The sequence below is a fragment of the Erpetoichthys calabaricus genome, chromosome 5 (genome assembly GCF_900747795.2).
Source record: "Erpetoichthys calabaricus chromosome 5, fErpCal1.3, whole genome shotgun sequence".
NCBI lineage: Eukaryota > Metazoa > Chordata > Cladistia > Polypteriformes > Polypteridae > Erpetoichthys > Erpetoichthys calabaricus.
The window spans coordinates 32,793,017-32,808,463 of NC_041398.2; the positions used below are offsets into that span (position 1 = coordinate 32,793,017).

The window sequence follows — 15,447 nt, forward strand, 5'->3', positions numbered from 1 at the left end:
AATCATGCTGACTGTCCAGAAAAACTCCTGTCCTTGCCATGTGCTGATCAATGTTATACTTCATAATTCCTTCAATTAATTTTCCAGTGATGCACGTTAAGCTTCCTGGACTACAGGTGCTTGGATCTGCCCGGTCACCCTTTTTATACTGTATAACAGGACAATATTTGCTATTCTGCAGTCCTTTTGAATTTCCACAGTGCGCAGTGACTTCCAAAAAATATGTGTCAAGGGTTTACACATGTACTCACTAGCCTCCTTAAGAACTCAAAGGTAAATATTATCTGGTCCTGGTGATTTGTTTGATTTTTGCCTATTTAATCTGAGCAGCACTTCTTCCTCTACAATTTCTGAATCACTCAGAACCTCCTTAGTAGTCCCTGTTACCTCTGGGAGGTTATCCACTTCCTCACTTGTGAAGACCTCAGAAAAATGCAAGTTTAGAGCGTCCGCTATTTCACTGCCTGTATCATTTTACTGATTGTCTCCAGCATGTGTAGCCGTAGGAGGCAGGGCCACTTACTTATGCAGCTGGGGAATGAGAAACTGAAGTTCTCATTTCCGTTTCAGCACTGGTTCATTTGTGTTTCCTAATTTTGATTTGTAGTACTAGGGTGTTGTACCGTGTTAGCCATTATGAATGTAGAGAAAAGCCAAGCAAAATGACACCTTTTATTGGCTAACTAGAAAGATTACAATATGCCTCGAAAGCTTGCATATTGTAATCTTTCTAGTTAGCCAATAAAAGGTGTCATTTTGCTTGGCTTTTCTCTGATTTTGATTTGAAATTTGTGTTTTTTGTGTAGATTTGCTGGTTTTGAACACTGCTTTGTTCATTAGATATTGAAATGTGTTTTCTGATTTTGAATTGGTTTTGTCTTAATATTAAAAGGGCAGCAGGTCTTAGCCTCATTATATATATAGTGGACCACCAAGGGGCGTACAGCTGCCCTAACCCCAATACAGACAGGCAGGACACAAATTGTCACACAGCACACCTTTATTTATAGGTGGGGAAGCGCTTTCTTCGCTCCCCACAAGATCCCAATGTCCACAAGACAAGGCACAGTCTTTTCCTTCTCTCTTTCTCTCCGCCTCTCATTTGATTCTACTTCCAAGAGTGCTCCAGGTGACTCATCAGTATTACCTGGAATCACTCCCAGGTGTGGTGGAAGTCCATTGTAGGGCTCCGCAGCTCCCCCGGGTGGCTCCCCACAGAACCCAACAGGGCTGTGCCAAACTCCAAGTACCTACGTGGCCTGCGGAAACCTGTGGTGCTACAGCTGCCCAGGAGGGCTGCCCTCTAGCGTCCCAGGGAAGGTAGTGCCTTGGAGATTCTCCTAAACCGAATGATTTATCAGTAAATAATTCAACGAACAAGGGCGAATACGAACGCAGCATATTCGCTACGAATAACACTTTGGCGAAAATCACTGATCAACACTACTCCTGAAATGTGATTCAGCAATACAATTTATTATGTTATAGATTAAATTTTAAATGCACAAACTTTCCTTTTATGCTCATCAATACATACTAAATTACTCATAATGACAAAATGAACAGGTTTGCAAATTTATTTAAAATCAAAAACTGAAATCTCTGATTCATGTAAATATTCAAACCCTTTGTAGAAGTCCTCAGTAATTACAGCTTCAAGCCATCTTGGGTAAATCTCTATAAGCATTGCACATCTGGAATTGGGAAGTTTATCCCATTCTTTCTGGTAGATATTCTCAAGCTTCATTAGACTGTGTGGGACGTGTCTATTAAGCTTCAGGTCATTGTTGTGCTGAAAGGTGGATCATCACCCCAGTCTGAGGGTGCATGAACTGTGGTGCAGGTTTTCTTTTAGGTCCTCTTTGTATTTGTCTTCCTTCAATTCTTTCCAGTTTTTCTATCCCTTTTGCTGAGAAGCCCCCATAACATGATGCTGCCCCCACCATGCTTCACTGTAGGGATGGTATTAGGCAGGTGATGAGCAGAGCCTGGTCTATTCATGACATAATGCTTGTACTTCTATCTAGAGAGTTCAGTTTTTGTCTATTCAGAGCAGAAAGTCTTTTTCCTCATGCTCTTAGAGTACAAATGGGCTTTCAAATGCTTTTTACTTGGGTGGCTTCTGTCTACCCACTCGACCATAAATGTGTGACTGATGGAGTGCTGGTGAGATAGATATCCTTCATGCAGACTCTCCTATCCCAGCCGAGGATTTTTTAAGCTCTTTAAAGTGACCATTGGGTCTTGGTCACCACCTTATCAAGGGCGCTTCCTACTTTATTACTCAGTTTGGGAAGATGGACAGCTTAGGAGGTGTCATGGTGGTTCCAAACTTCTTTCATTTCACAATTATCTGAGGCCACTGTGTTCCTGGGAACACCCAAACCTATGGAAATGGTTTTGTACCCTTGCCTTGATCTACGCCACAGCACAATTTTTTCTCATAGGGTTACAGTGAGCTCCTTGGACTTCATGGCTAATATTTCATCCTGACATGCGGTGTGAATTGTAAGATATTCACAGGTACAAGTATGCCTTTCTAAACAATGTCCAATTAATTTAATTTTCCTAAGTTGAACTTCAATCAAGTTATAGAAACATCTCATAGAAAATAAAAGCAAGCAAGTTGCACCAGGCCATGACTTGGAATGCCACAGCAAAGGGTATGAAGACTGACTGTATATGAAGGAGAGATTTCAGCTGTTGATTTTTAATAAATTTGCAGTCCTTTCTGAAAGTGTGTTTTTGCATTGTCATTGTGAATTGTTGAATGTACATTGATGTGAAAAAAATCCAAAAATGTATTAATGTAAAATTAAACCTATAACACAGCACAGTGTGTAGAAAGTGAAGGGATCCCAATACTTTCTGAAGCCAATGTAAGTAAAAGGCTTATTGTGAGTGTGACCATTAGCGGGCATTGCAGGACCCCAAACCTCAGACACAATCTCACAGACGCAAGTCCCAGTTTAAATAAAAGGTTTATTTACACAAATACCTTTCCAAAACGCTTCAATGATGACAAAAACACAACACGATTCTTCCTTTTTTTCTTTCTTCTTTCAGTCCTCCAGGGGATCTTTGCCTTCTTTCTCTTCTTATGTTATGGAAGGTACAGTGGTGGCACTGCTGCCTTGCATTAATGAGGACAGGGGTCCCATTCCAGGTGGCCCCTCTGTGAAGTCTGCAAGTCTTTCTTGTGTCCGTGTGGCTTTCCTCCAGGTTCTCCAGATTCCTCCAAGGACATGTAGGTTACAGTATGCAAACCGGTGATGTTAAACTGACCACTGATGTGTGTGTGTGTGTGTGTGTGTGTGTGTGTGTGTGTGTGTGTGTGTGTGTGTTCACCATGCAGTCAGCTGGTGCCTTGTCCAAGGACTGTTCTTGCCTTAAGCCAGATGCTTTCTGGGATACGTTTCAGCTTCCCTGCAATCCTGTAGTGGATAAGAGGGTTAGAAAATAGATAGATGGATAATATCATGTTTTTATTCATTTTGCAAGGCCTGTTGTTGTGTTCATCTACATCACTAATCTTTAATTTATACAGCAATGCACTTTATTATGTGAGAAGCACTTGAACTTATATTGCTGAAAAAAAAAAAAAAAAAACTAAAACAGAACAAAGGCAAAAGTGGTTAGCATTTGTTACAGCAATGTTAGTCAGTCAGTCAGTCAGTCAGTCAGTCTGTCAGTCAGTCATTTTCCAACCCGCTATATCCTAACATAGGATCACAGGGGTCTGGTGGAGCCAATCACAGTGAACACAGGGCGCAAGGCAGGAACAAACCCTGGGCAACCCACCGCAGGATACACACACACACACACGCACACACACACACACGCACACACACACACTAGGGACAATTTAGGATCGCCAATGCACCTAACGTGCATGTCTTTGGACTGTGGGAGAAAACTGGAGCACCCGGAGGAAACCCATGCAGACATGGGGAGGACATGCAACTCCACGCAGGGAGTACCCTAGCAATTTCATTTTTTGACAAAAGCAAAAATATTCAGTTAGTGTTACAGCCAAGCCATAATCACATATACAGCTACACAGCTCATGCAAGGATTGGACAGTCAGGTCACTTGAGTGTTCAGGACAAAAATGATATCCAGCCTTCCTTAGTTCAAAATGAGTGAGGCTTTGATAAAACCACAAAATGGCAGATGCATGAATTGTCCCTTCTCTCAGTTCATTGTTGAGCACACCCTCACTTCATTTCCTTTGTTTCTTCCCCACTCAGGATTTGCATACTGACGTCTCTCCTTAAAGCTGCTTGAGACATAAAGAGTGAAGTCACTGAGATCGTGTCAGTTAAGCCTGTCTCTAAGACACAGTGGAGATGGATTTCTCACTTCTGTTTTTGATGACCTTCTTTGTGTTATTTGAAGGTGAGGTCTAGAAATAAATAAATTATAGGAACTGTTATGTGAATTCTACTCAGTAGTACTGTAACTGTATTTATTTCTAAAAAATAAAGTAATTGCACTTTATTTAATCTGTTGTATTCTCTTCTATCCAGGGTCCTGTGGAGATATCATCATGACTCAGTCTCCTTCAAGTCTGTCTGCACGGCCAGGAGAAACTGTCAGCTTAAACTGTAAGGCCAGCAGCTCCATTACCTATACCGCAGTCTTTATTACCTATAAGCGTCTTGCGTGGTATCAGCAGAGAGCAGGAGAAGCTCCAAAACTCCTGATTTACTTAGCAAGCACTCTGCAGTCTGGGATCTCAAGTCGCTTCAGTGGCAGTGGCTCTGGACTTGATTATACGCTGACCATCAGTAACATGCAGCCTGAAGATGCAGGACATTACTACTGTCAGCAGGGCCACAGCTATCCTCTCACACAGTGATACAGAGCCGTACAAAAACTCCCTCAACTTGTCTGTGCAGCTGCTGTTCTTAATTTTGCTGGTGGTAAGAGAGAAGTCACAGAATTGGCATACATGAGAGAAAGAAAGAGAAAGAGAACAGAAAGAGAGTCTTCTCATCACAACATATTATAGAAAGGGTAGCATGTGAAAAAAATGACCCAATCCGGAAAATCCAGAAAATGGGGTCAGCTAAATCGTCTCTAAGATTCAGTGGAGATGAAGTTTTCACTTCTGTTTTTGGTGACTCTCTGTGTGTTGACTGAAGTTGAGGTCTACAAAAAATAAACTACTACACCTGCTTTGTGAATTCCACTAAGTAAATCTTAAATTGTACTTCTATCTAAACAATAAATTAACTCTACTTTATTCTCTCTTATCCAGGGTCCTGTGGAGATATCATCATGACTCAGTCTCCCTCAAGTCTCTCTGCACGGCCAGGAGAAACTGTCACCATGAACTGTAAAGCCAGCAGCTCCATTACCAGTGGCAGCTCTAAACATCTTGTCTGGTATCAGCAGAAAGCAGGAGAAGCTCCAAAACTCCTGATTTATTACTCAAGCACTCTGCGGTCTGTGATCTCAAGTTGGTTCAGTGGCAGTGGCTCTGGACTTGATTATACGCTGACCATCAGTAACGTGCAGCCTGAAGATGCAGGACATTACTACTGTCAGCAGTATTACAGCTCTCCTCTCACACAGTGATACAGAGCCGTACAAAAAAAGTTCTTGACTTGTCTGTGCAGCTGCTGTTCTTGATTTTGCTGGTGATAAGAGAAGTCATGGGGTTGGCACACATAAGAGAAAGAAAGAGAAAGAGAAACAGAGAACAGAAAGAGAGTCTTCTGATCACAACATATTAGTGAAAGGGCAACACGTGAGAATATGACCCAATCCAGAAAACCTTTAGGGTAAAGAATTAATATTCTGAAATATTTCTTTATTACTAGATGTGTTAGTCGGCTTTGCCTGGAAAATAAGGCAATGGAACTTAGTTATATTGTCGTTGGTTATTTGAATGTATTGCAAGTACTTTGCAACTATGTAAATACTATTCTGTGCATAGTATTTGTATTTTATTTTTTTTTAAATAAAAGGCTAACTTTACTAGCAGGAAGTGTGGCATAGTGATCAAGGCTTTGGACTTCTAACCTTGTGGTTCAAATCCTGGTACTGACACTGTGTGACCATGAGCCGGTCACTGCACTTTTATGTCTTCTAATTTAGAAAAAGAAATGAAACCAACTGTATCTCAAATGTTATCAGTCGCCTTTAATAAAGACACCATAGAAATAAGTAATAATAATATTATCAGGTCACTGGAGCAGCTTACTCTTAATCATCATATACACATTTGCTCATGCGTTAAACATTCCTGTATTAGATCAATTTCTGCTTTCTGTATTTAAACTTAAGGAAATAAAAAGGATCCAAGGTTATTTTTAATTGTGCACAACTATTTCTGCTGATTTTTTTTTTTTTTCAAATTGACAAAAGTTAATTGTTTTTAAAAGAATTGACGTATCTCACATTGATACAGCTTTTTAAATTTTGAATAAAATGCAGACGTTGTTGTAATAGAATCTATTTCAAAGATAATTTTTTCCTATATTTTTTTGAATTTGTCACTGGTTGCAATTGATTACCAAGGCGTTTTGCTTTTTCTGAACTAGAATATACAATGTGCAAAGGTTCCATCCTGAACACCTGTTACTGTTGCTGTACTCTGTATATTAAAAAGTAATCAGAGTGGAAGAGTCATGTTATATTACATCACTTTTGTGTTTTTATGGCAAATTAAAATAACATTAATGTCACAGTGTCAGTAGAAAAACTTCCTCTGTTTAGAGGATTATTGAAAACCTAAATCAGCAAAAATCACAGACATAGAAGAAAGTGGTGACAGAATGGAGTCTTTTGTAGAGTATAGGCACATACGCTGACACATATTTTTAGGAAGTCACTGCGCACTGGAGAGATTCTGAAGGACTGGAAAATGGCAAATATCATCCCATTATATAAAAAGGGTGACAGGGCAGATCCAAGCAACTATAGGCCAGTAAGCTTAATATGCATCACAGGAAAATTCATGGAAGGAATTATTAAGAATAAGATTGAGCAACGCCTGACAAGGACAGGAGTTATTCTGAACAGTCAGCATGGGTTCAGAAGAGGGAAGTCGTGTTTTACTAACATGCTGGAATTCTATGAGGAGACAACAAAAGGATATGAGCAAAGTGGAGCATATGATATTATTTATCTGGACTTTCAGGAAAGCATTTGATAAGGTGCCACATGAGAGGTTGGGCATCAAATTAAAAGAAGTGGGAGTTCAGGGTGATGTGTGTAGATGGGTGCAGAATTGGCTCAGATACAGGAAGCAGAGGGTGATGGTGTGAGGAACCAAATGAGAACTGGCTGATGTTAAGAGTGGTGCTCCACAGGGGTCAGTGCTAGGGCCGCTGCTATTTTTAATATATATAAATGATTTAGAAATGAATATAAGCAACAAGCTGGTTAGGTTTGCAGATGATACCAAGATAAGTGGATTGGCAGATAATTTAGAATCGGTCAAATCATTACAGATGGACTTGGATAGCATACAGGCTTGGGCAGATTTGTGGCAGATGATATTTATCATCTTTAAATGTAAAGTATTACACATAGGAACAAAAAATGTTAGGTTTGAATACACAATGGGAAGTCTGGAAATCACGAGTACACCTTATGAGAAGGATTTAGGAGTGAAGGTGGACTCTATGCTATCAGCTGCTAGACAGTGTTCAGAAGCCATTAAAAAGGCAAGCAGAATGTCAGGTTATATAGCGCCCTGATGTGTGGAACACAAGTCCAAGGAGGTTCTGCTAAAGCTTTATAATGCACTGGTGAGGCCTCATCTGGAGTACTGTGTGCAGTTTTCGTCTCCAGGATACAAAAAGGACATAGCAGCACTAGAAAAGGTCCAGAGAAGAGCGACTTGCCTGATTCCAGGGCTACAGGGGATGAGTTATGAGAAAAGATTAAAAGAGCTGAGCCTTTACAGTTTAAGCAAAAGAAGATTAAGAGGTGACATGATTGAAGTGTTTAAAATCATGAAGGGAATTACTACAGTGGATCGAGATTGTTATTTTAAAATGAGTTCATCAACAACAACAACAACATTTATTTATATAGCACATTTTCATAAAAAAAGTAGCTCAAAGTGCTTCACATAATGAAGAAAAGAAAAATAAAAGACAAAATAAGAAATTAAAATAAGACAACATTAGTTAACATAGAAAAGGAGTAAGGTCCGATGGCCAGGGTGGACAAAAAAAACAAAAAAAAAACTCCAGAAAGCTGGAGAAAAAAATAAAATCAGCAGGGGTTCCAGGCCACGAGACCACCCAGTCCCCTCTGGGCATTCTACCTAACATAAATGAAATAGTCCTCTTTGTAGTCACTTGATGCTGATGGCCATACAGACTTCTGGCTTTTAATCCATCCATCATTGTTGGAACATCACGGTGCTTTGAGTAGATTGAGTAGACCACCATCAAAAGGACACCGGAAAAGGAAACAGAAGAGAGAGTAGGGGTTAGCACAGATTTTAGCGCCTCCATGGATAGTTTTTATAATGAATTGGATATACAGAGTATCAGGATTATAAATTACAGTGAAGTTATGAGAAGCCATGTTAAAGTAATGTGTTTTCAACAGTTTTTTAAAGTGCTCCACTGTATTAGCCTGGCGAATTCCTATTGGCAGGCTATTCCAGATTTTAGGTGCATAACAGCAGAAGGCCGCCTCATCACTTCTTTTAAGTTTTGCTCTTGGAATTCTAAGGAGGCACTCATTTGAGGATCTGAGGTTACATTTTGGAATATAAGGTGTCAGACATTCCGATATATAAGATGGAGCAAGATTATTTAAGGCTTTATAAACCATAAGCAGAATTTTAAAGTCAATCCTGAATGACACAGGTAACCAGTGTAGTGACATCAAAACTGGAGAAATGTGCTCAGATTTTCTTTTCCTGGTTAGGATTCTAGCAGCTGCATTCTGCATTAGTTGCAAACTATTTATGTCTTTTTTGGGTAGTCCTGAGAGGAGTGCGTTACAGTAATCTAGTCGACTGAAAACAAACGTGTGAACTAATTTCTCAGCATCTTTCAATGATATAAGAGGTCTAACTTTTGCTATGTTTCTTAAGTGAAAAAATGCTGTCCTAGTGATCTCATTAATATGCGACTTACAATTTAGATTGCAGTCAACAGTTACCCCTAAGCTTTTTACCTCCTTGTGGAACACGGGGACACGGTTGGAAACATGTTAAGGGTAAATTTCATACAAACATTAGGAAGTTTGTTCTGATTTCCTCCCACAGTCCAAAGACATGTAGGTTAGATGCATTGGTGATCCTAAATTGTCCTTGGTGTGTGCTTGGTGTGTGTGTGTGTGTGCCCTGCAGTGGGCTGGCGCCCTGCCCAGAGTTTGTTTCCTGCCTTGCACCCAGTGTTGGCAGGGATTGGATCCAGCAGATCCCCATGACCCAGTAGTTAGGATATAGCAGGTTGAATAATGGATGGATGGACATTAGGACGTTTTTCTTTACACAAAGAATGATAGACACTTGGAATAAGCTACCAAGTAGTGTGGCAGACTGTAAGACTTTAGGGACTTTCAAAACTCGACAATGTTTTTTTGGAAGAAATAAGTGGATAGGACTGGTGAGCTTCGTTGTGCTGAATGGCCTGTTCTCGTCTAGAGTGTTCTAATATTCTAATGTTCTAATCCATCTACACTCATTCAAGTTGGACAGTTTAGAGACATAATTTCTTTTTCTGATTCCACTTACTGCATAATGCAATATTATGCCCACAGAATTAACCCACCCTGGATGGAATGCCTTTCCATAATAAAGCTCACAAACACATCAGACCAATTTGGAGTCTCCAGTTAAGCTAACCTGCACATCTTTGGAGTTAAGCTGGAGTACCTGGAAGCAGAAATAAAGACACAAGGAGAAAATGCACACAACCTCAGGCCACAGCTTCTTCCATGCAGAGGTCAATGTCCTCTTTGTAACACCCTGCCAGGCCAAATCGATAATTCTGAGGCATATCACAATGTTATAGTGGTCCTTCCAGAACTCTCGAAGGGTGAGGTTTGTGCTCTCCATCACTTCAAAGCAGCGGCGGAACAGATGCTTGGTGAAGAGCTTTTTAAAATTAGAAATCACCTGCTGGTCCATGGGCTGCAGGATAGGGGTGGTGTTGGGTGGAAGGTAGAGAACCTTTATAAACCTGAACTCTTCGAGGATGTCATCTTCAAGGTTAGGTGGGTGAGCAGGCGCATTTTCCAGGACGAGAAGGGCTTGCAGAGGTAGGTTATTTTCCTGGAGATATTTTTTAACATTGGGACCAAAGACCAAATTCACCCACTCCACAAAGAACTGCCTGGTGACCCACGCCCTTGGGTTTGCCCTCCACATAACCTGCAGTCTTTCTTTCATAATCTTTTGTGACTTAAAGGCTCTGGGATTTTCTGAATGATAAACGAGCAGTGGCTTACAGTGCGAGGGTTAGCCTGTCCTTCATGGGTTTGTGGCCAGGCATCCTCTTCTCCTCTGCTGTTATATAAGTCCTCCTTGGCATCTTCTTCCAGAAGAGTCCTGTCTCATCACAATTGAAGACTTGCTGGGGGATGTATCCTTTGGCCGCTATAACTCCTGCAAATGTTTTGAGGTAATCCTCAGCTGCCTTTATATCCACGCTCGCTGCCTCACCATGCCTGACAACGGAGTGAATGCCGGTCCTCTTTTTAAAATTCTCGAACCAGTCCCAACTGGCTTTAAACAGCTGGCCCGATGCCTCATCTTTTGAAGTGCCTGGGGTCTGCTGCTGCAAATCTGTGTAAATTGCTCGTGCCTTCTCGCAGATTATAGCCTCCGACACGGTATCTCCTGGGAGCTGCTTCTCTGTCAACCACACAATCAGCAGCTTCTCCATATTTTCATGGATAGATATCCGCTGCTTAGAAATGATTTTAACGCCCTTGGCTGGTGTTATAGCCTTTATCGAGTCCTTCTGCTTCAGTATGATGCAGATTGTAGAAGTGCTACGCTCGTACTGCTTCGCCAAATCGACTACACGCACACCTTGCTCATGTTTTTCAATAATTTCTTTCTTTAATTCAATGGACATCATCTGCTTCTTCTTCTCTGCACTGTCCTTCGCACTCACTTTCTCTGGACCCACAGTTGGAAAAACAAAGCTTTGCAAAATAACTGCGAGCGCAACACTGAAGTTTCCACTGCGAGCTAACTGCTTAAAGTGAACGAGTGAGTCATGGGATGTTGGGGCGTTCACTGTGGCGAGCTGCATGTGCTAGCGGTGGGCTGGGGTATCTGAAGCTGGCTCGTAACCCAAATTTTAGCTCTCAACTCAAAGCAAAAAATTGGCCAAGAGACTGCTCGAATCTCAAAAAACTAGTTAGTTGGGACACTCGTAAGTCAAGGTATCACTGTACTTCATTCTAACCTTGGAAAATCAAGTTGGTTGTTTCTCTCTGAGGTGAGGAAGACCTCATGTGCTTAAGCTTTATGCTATATTTAGTTAACCCTTGAGTTTCCTTCAGTCCTTTACCTTATCTTTAATAATTAATTCTGTTAGAGTTTCAAAAATTGACTAAAATATATCGACAAAAAATTCTATATTCCATGCACAGTAGAGAGTTAAGTCTACAATGCACAGGTGCAAACTAGTTGTGTACTTAAACATAAAAAACATGAATCATTGGTAGCCTATGACCAGAGACACCCCTTTCTGAATACAGGTCAAGCTCTGCAAGTATGGCCCATGATCAGCAGCTGTACCACATGCACTTCAGAACAGCTCATCCACCTCAAGCTAAGCATGTTCGGGCCTGGCAAGTACTTGCATGGGAGACCAGCCACGAAAAGCTTGGGTTGCTGCTGGAAGAGGTGTTGGCGAGGCCAGCAGGAGGTGTTTACCCTGTGGTCTGAATTCCCCACTGCAGTGATGGGAACTCTATTCTGTAAAAATGTCACTGTCCTTTGAAAGAGACGTAAAACCAAAGTCTTGACTCTATGTGGTCATAAAAATCCCTGAGCACCTTTCGTTAAGAGTAGGGTGTATCCTGACATCCTGGCTACATTCCCCCTAATCATCTCCGGTCTCTAATTGGCTAACTGTCTCTCATCCCTGCACTATCTAACAGCCAATTTGTAGTGAGCGTACTGGCGCAAAATGGCTGCCGTTGCATCTTCTAGGTGGATGCTGCACATTAGAGGTGGTTGAAGTTACTCCCCATTCACTATGCAAAGCTCTTTGTTTAGTGAGAAAAGCTCTATATAAATGTAAAGAATTATTATTATTATTATTATTATTATGAATGGAGGAGTGATATGCTGGGGCCCAATGGAGGTTCACAGATCTTCACAACTCAGGAGCTACGCTGGACAGCCAATTGGATTGCACATTTTTGTCACTTGGATTATTTGACTTGACCCAGTACCCTAATCTTAACCACAGTGTAACTGGGCATATCACATAATATCACTGACGTATACTTTAAAGCAAGAACCTTCTCAATGAAGGAGGTCCACGGATTAACATTGTAGTCAGTCACTTATTGTCATCAACTTCCATTAACAAGCTGAGAGAAGGTTTCAAATCAGTATAAGTCAGGAGCACAGAAAAGAAAAAAGTAAAATGAAAGCATGAAGAAGCAGTATGTGCTACATTTGGAGACATGTTTTAGAAGTCTACATTTGTCCAACTTACAGTAAGTTAGCTAATATTACCTCAGTTAGTACTACATTAAAGTTATCAGTTTACTGGAGAAACATTCGATTAACAGTAACATTATGTGTGATATTGAGTGTTTAAGAGATATTATCTGTTCTTTCAGTACCTACCTGACACATGGTTAAGAATTATTTATTACAGGAATACAGTGGAACCTCTAGATACGAGTTTAATTCGTTCCAGCACTGAGCTTGTATAGCGAATTTCTCGTATCTAGAACAAACTTCCCCATTGAAAGAAATGGAAATCCAGTTAATCCGTTCCGCACCCCAAATATATTAACATAAAAATCAATTTTCCTAACAAATAACACTGATAAATTATATATACTGTAGTCTACCTTTAATAAATAACACTGGTAAATAATATAACTGATTATTAAAAGAATCAAAACAGGTGTCCAAAGTGCAGTAGAGCATTCAATAAATCTTTAAATAAATAATCCTTAAAACAGTTGTGAAGTGGAGGTTTAAAATACACAAGAATAACAATCCTTTAACACGAGGTGAAAACGTCAAAAGGATGCAGTCTTTAAAAAACAGATGACAATCCCCGATGCTTCTTCTCTGTTAGCGTCTCACCTGTGGGCTCTGCAACAGGCGAGACACTCTTAATGCAGCTGACCTTCTCTACACCGTCCTGCTTCAGCTGTTTGGCTCGCCTGTTCAGCTACACGCGAGCCTGCACTCGCTCGCTCGCTCTCCCGCCCGCCCGCACCGACTTCCTTCCTGCCTGCCTGCGCGCTCTCTCTCCTCTCTTTTCTTTTACTTCTTCTCCCCCTGAACCAGCTCACACTTCTCTATATATGCGGGGAGGACATGGCAGCTGCAGCCCATCAGCCACAGGAACAATCATGGATGTGGGCAGTTTCCCACCTGTGCACTTAAGTGAGAAACGCAGACACCGCAGATCGCGGCTCGCAACTGCTACCACGCCCCCTCGCTAAGCCGCGAGCTATACCCACAGCCTGGCTCGTGGCTCGTTACGCGAGCCAATGCTCGCATTTAGATCTGAATTTTTCGTTCATACTTTCCTCGTATTTTGAATTTCTCGTATACAGAGGTGATCGTATCTCGAGGTTCCACTGTATAAACCTCAGGACCTACACATGTTGTTAAAGGCTGCTATTGTTATTTGAAGTAGTACTCTGAGTGTGATTGCATTAAGGACATGTTTGTAAATTTCACCAACACACAAGAAGTTCTCTGGCTAACTAGTTAGTTATTGGCTGAATTGTGGGAGAGTACCACACAAACAACCTGGACATCCAAAAAGAACAATTAGTTGTTCAGATGAACCTCAACAGTTGGTTAATTTGAAAACTTCAGCTCAGTAAGACATACTTCAGGCTATGCAGGGCACAAGAACCTTTAAGCTTCTTGGAAATCATCAGCATCAACTCAGACCTTGAATAGAAGCTGTCGTGTGATGACCTAATAGATGACGTTGGCTTCAAAAAATGTAGACGTGTGTTGTTGTGATAGGCAACAAAGAGACTAAGGAAACCCCAAAACATTCACTTTTAAATTTTTATTATTTTGATAAAAGTATTCATATTTGATGTTAAAAGTTAGAGTTAAGTTTGTGATGGGGGCTTTCTTTGTTTAGTTATTCAGTCAGTCAATCATTGTCCAACCCGCTTTATCCAAACACAGGGTCACGGGGGTCTGCTGGAGCCAATCCCAACGAGCAGAGGGCGCAAGACAGGAACAAATCCCAGGCAGGACAGCAGTCCACCGCAGGGCACACACACACACACCAAGCACACACTAAGGACAATTTAGGATCGTCAATGCACCTAACCTGCATGTCTTTGGACTGTGGGAGGAAACTGGAGCGCCCGGAGGAAACCCACGCAGCACACGGGGAGAGCATGCAAAGTGTTTATTTTTTATTTATTTATATTTTGTTTTTCAAATTAAATATTCATGTAATGGATTCAGGGAGCGGCAGGGTGGGCGGGCCAGTGGACCCAAGAAGATTCTGCCTAGGGCCCTGGTTTGGCTAGGGGCAGCACTGCCTATAACAGCGGGAACAGCGGGGAACTAAAACAAACTAAACAAGCCAAAAAAAATGGCATTCCAGCCACAGTAACGAAACAGCTTTGCCCCAAGGTATTAACACAGGATTACGATTGCTTCAGTTATAAAGAAATAATACTTATATAAACATACCAAGAAAATATAAAGATAATAAATAAAAATAAAATAAATAATAACTAATAAATTAAAATATTAGTAAAAAATACATAATACAAAAATTTGAGAAAAGCAATATATTAAAAGAGAAGAAGTCATGTTCCATAGTAAAATGGATATATTAGATAAGGTGAAACAAATGTGAAAAGTCATTGTATAACAAAAGATTGATTCGAACAGTAAATAGAGGAGAAGATGTGTTGACCAAATAGAAAGAGAAAGATCAGAAACTGCTTGTTGAAATGACCTGAATGACAGAAAAGAGAAGTTGCAATGGAGCAGTGGAGCAGTGGAGCTTGACTGAACTGAGGCAGGTGATTTGCATAGACACACCTCTTTGTGCCTAAGTGTCCACCTGACTGCACTGGCTGTGTTTATAGCCTCTGAGTGAAGCAGACTGACAAGGATCTGAAGTGACAATGTCGCCTCTTGTGCCGCTCCTCTGCATCTTTGTGTTCTTCACTCATGGTATGAGAATTGTTTGAAAGTTTAACATTTATATATCCTTAGAAAAAAGAGCTTCCTAAAAAAAATAGATTACATGTAATTCTATTTATTAG

General features: G+C 40.8%; 1 long non-coding RNA gene across 1 annotated transcript in view; it reads right to left on the reverse strand.

The window, feature by feature from the left end:
- LOC127527777 (uncharacterized) overlaps positions 1-5,482 on the reverse strand; it is a 77,004-nt gene extending 71,522 nt beyond the window's left edge. The window contains exon 1 of the long non-coding RNA XR_007934896.1: positions 5,334-5,482. This is a non-coding gene — a long non-coding RNA (uncharacterized LOC127527777). The remainder of the gene's footprint in view (positions 1-5,333) is intronic.
- Positions 5,483-15,447: the final 9,965 nt, after the last annotated feature.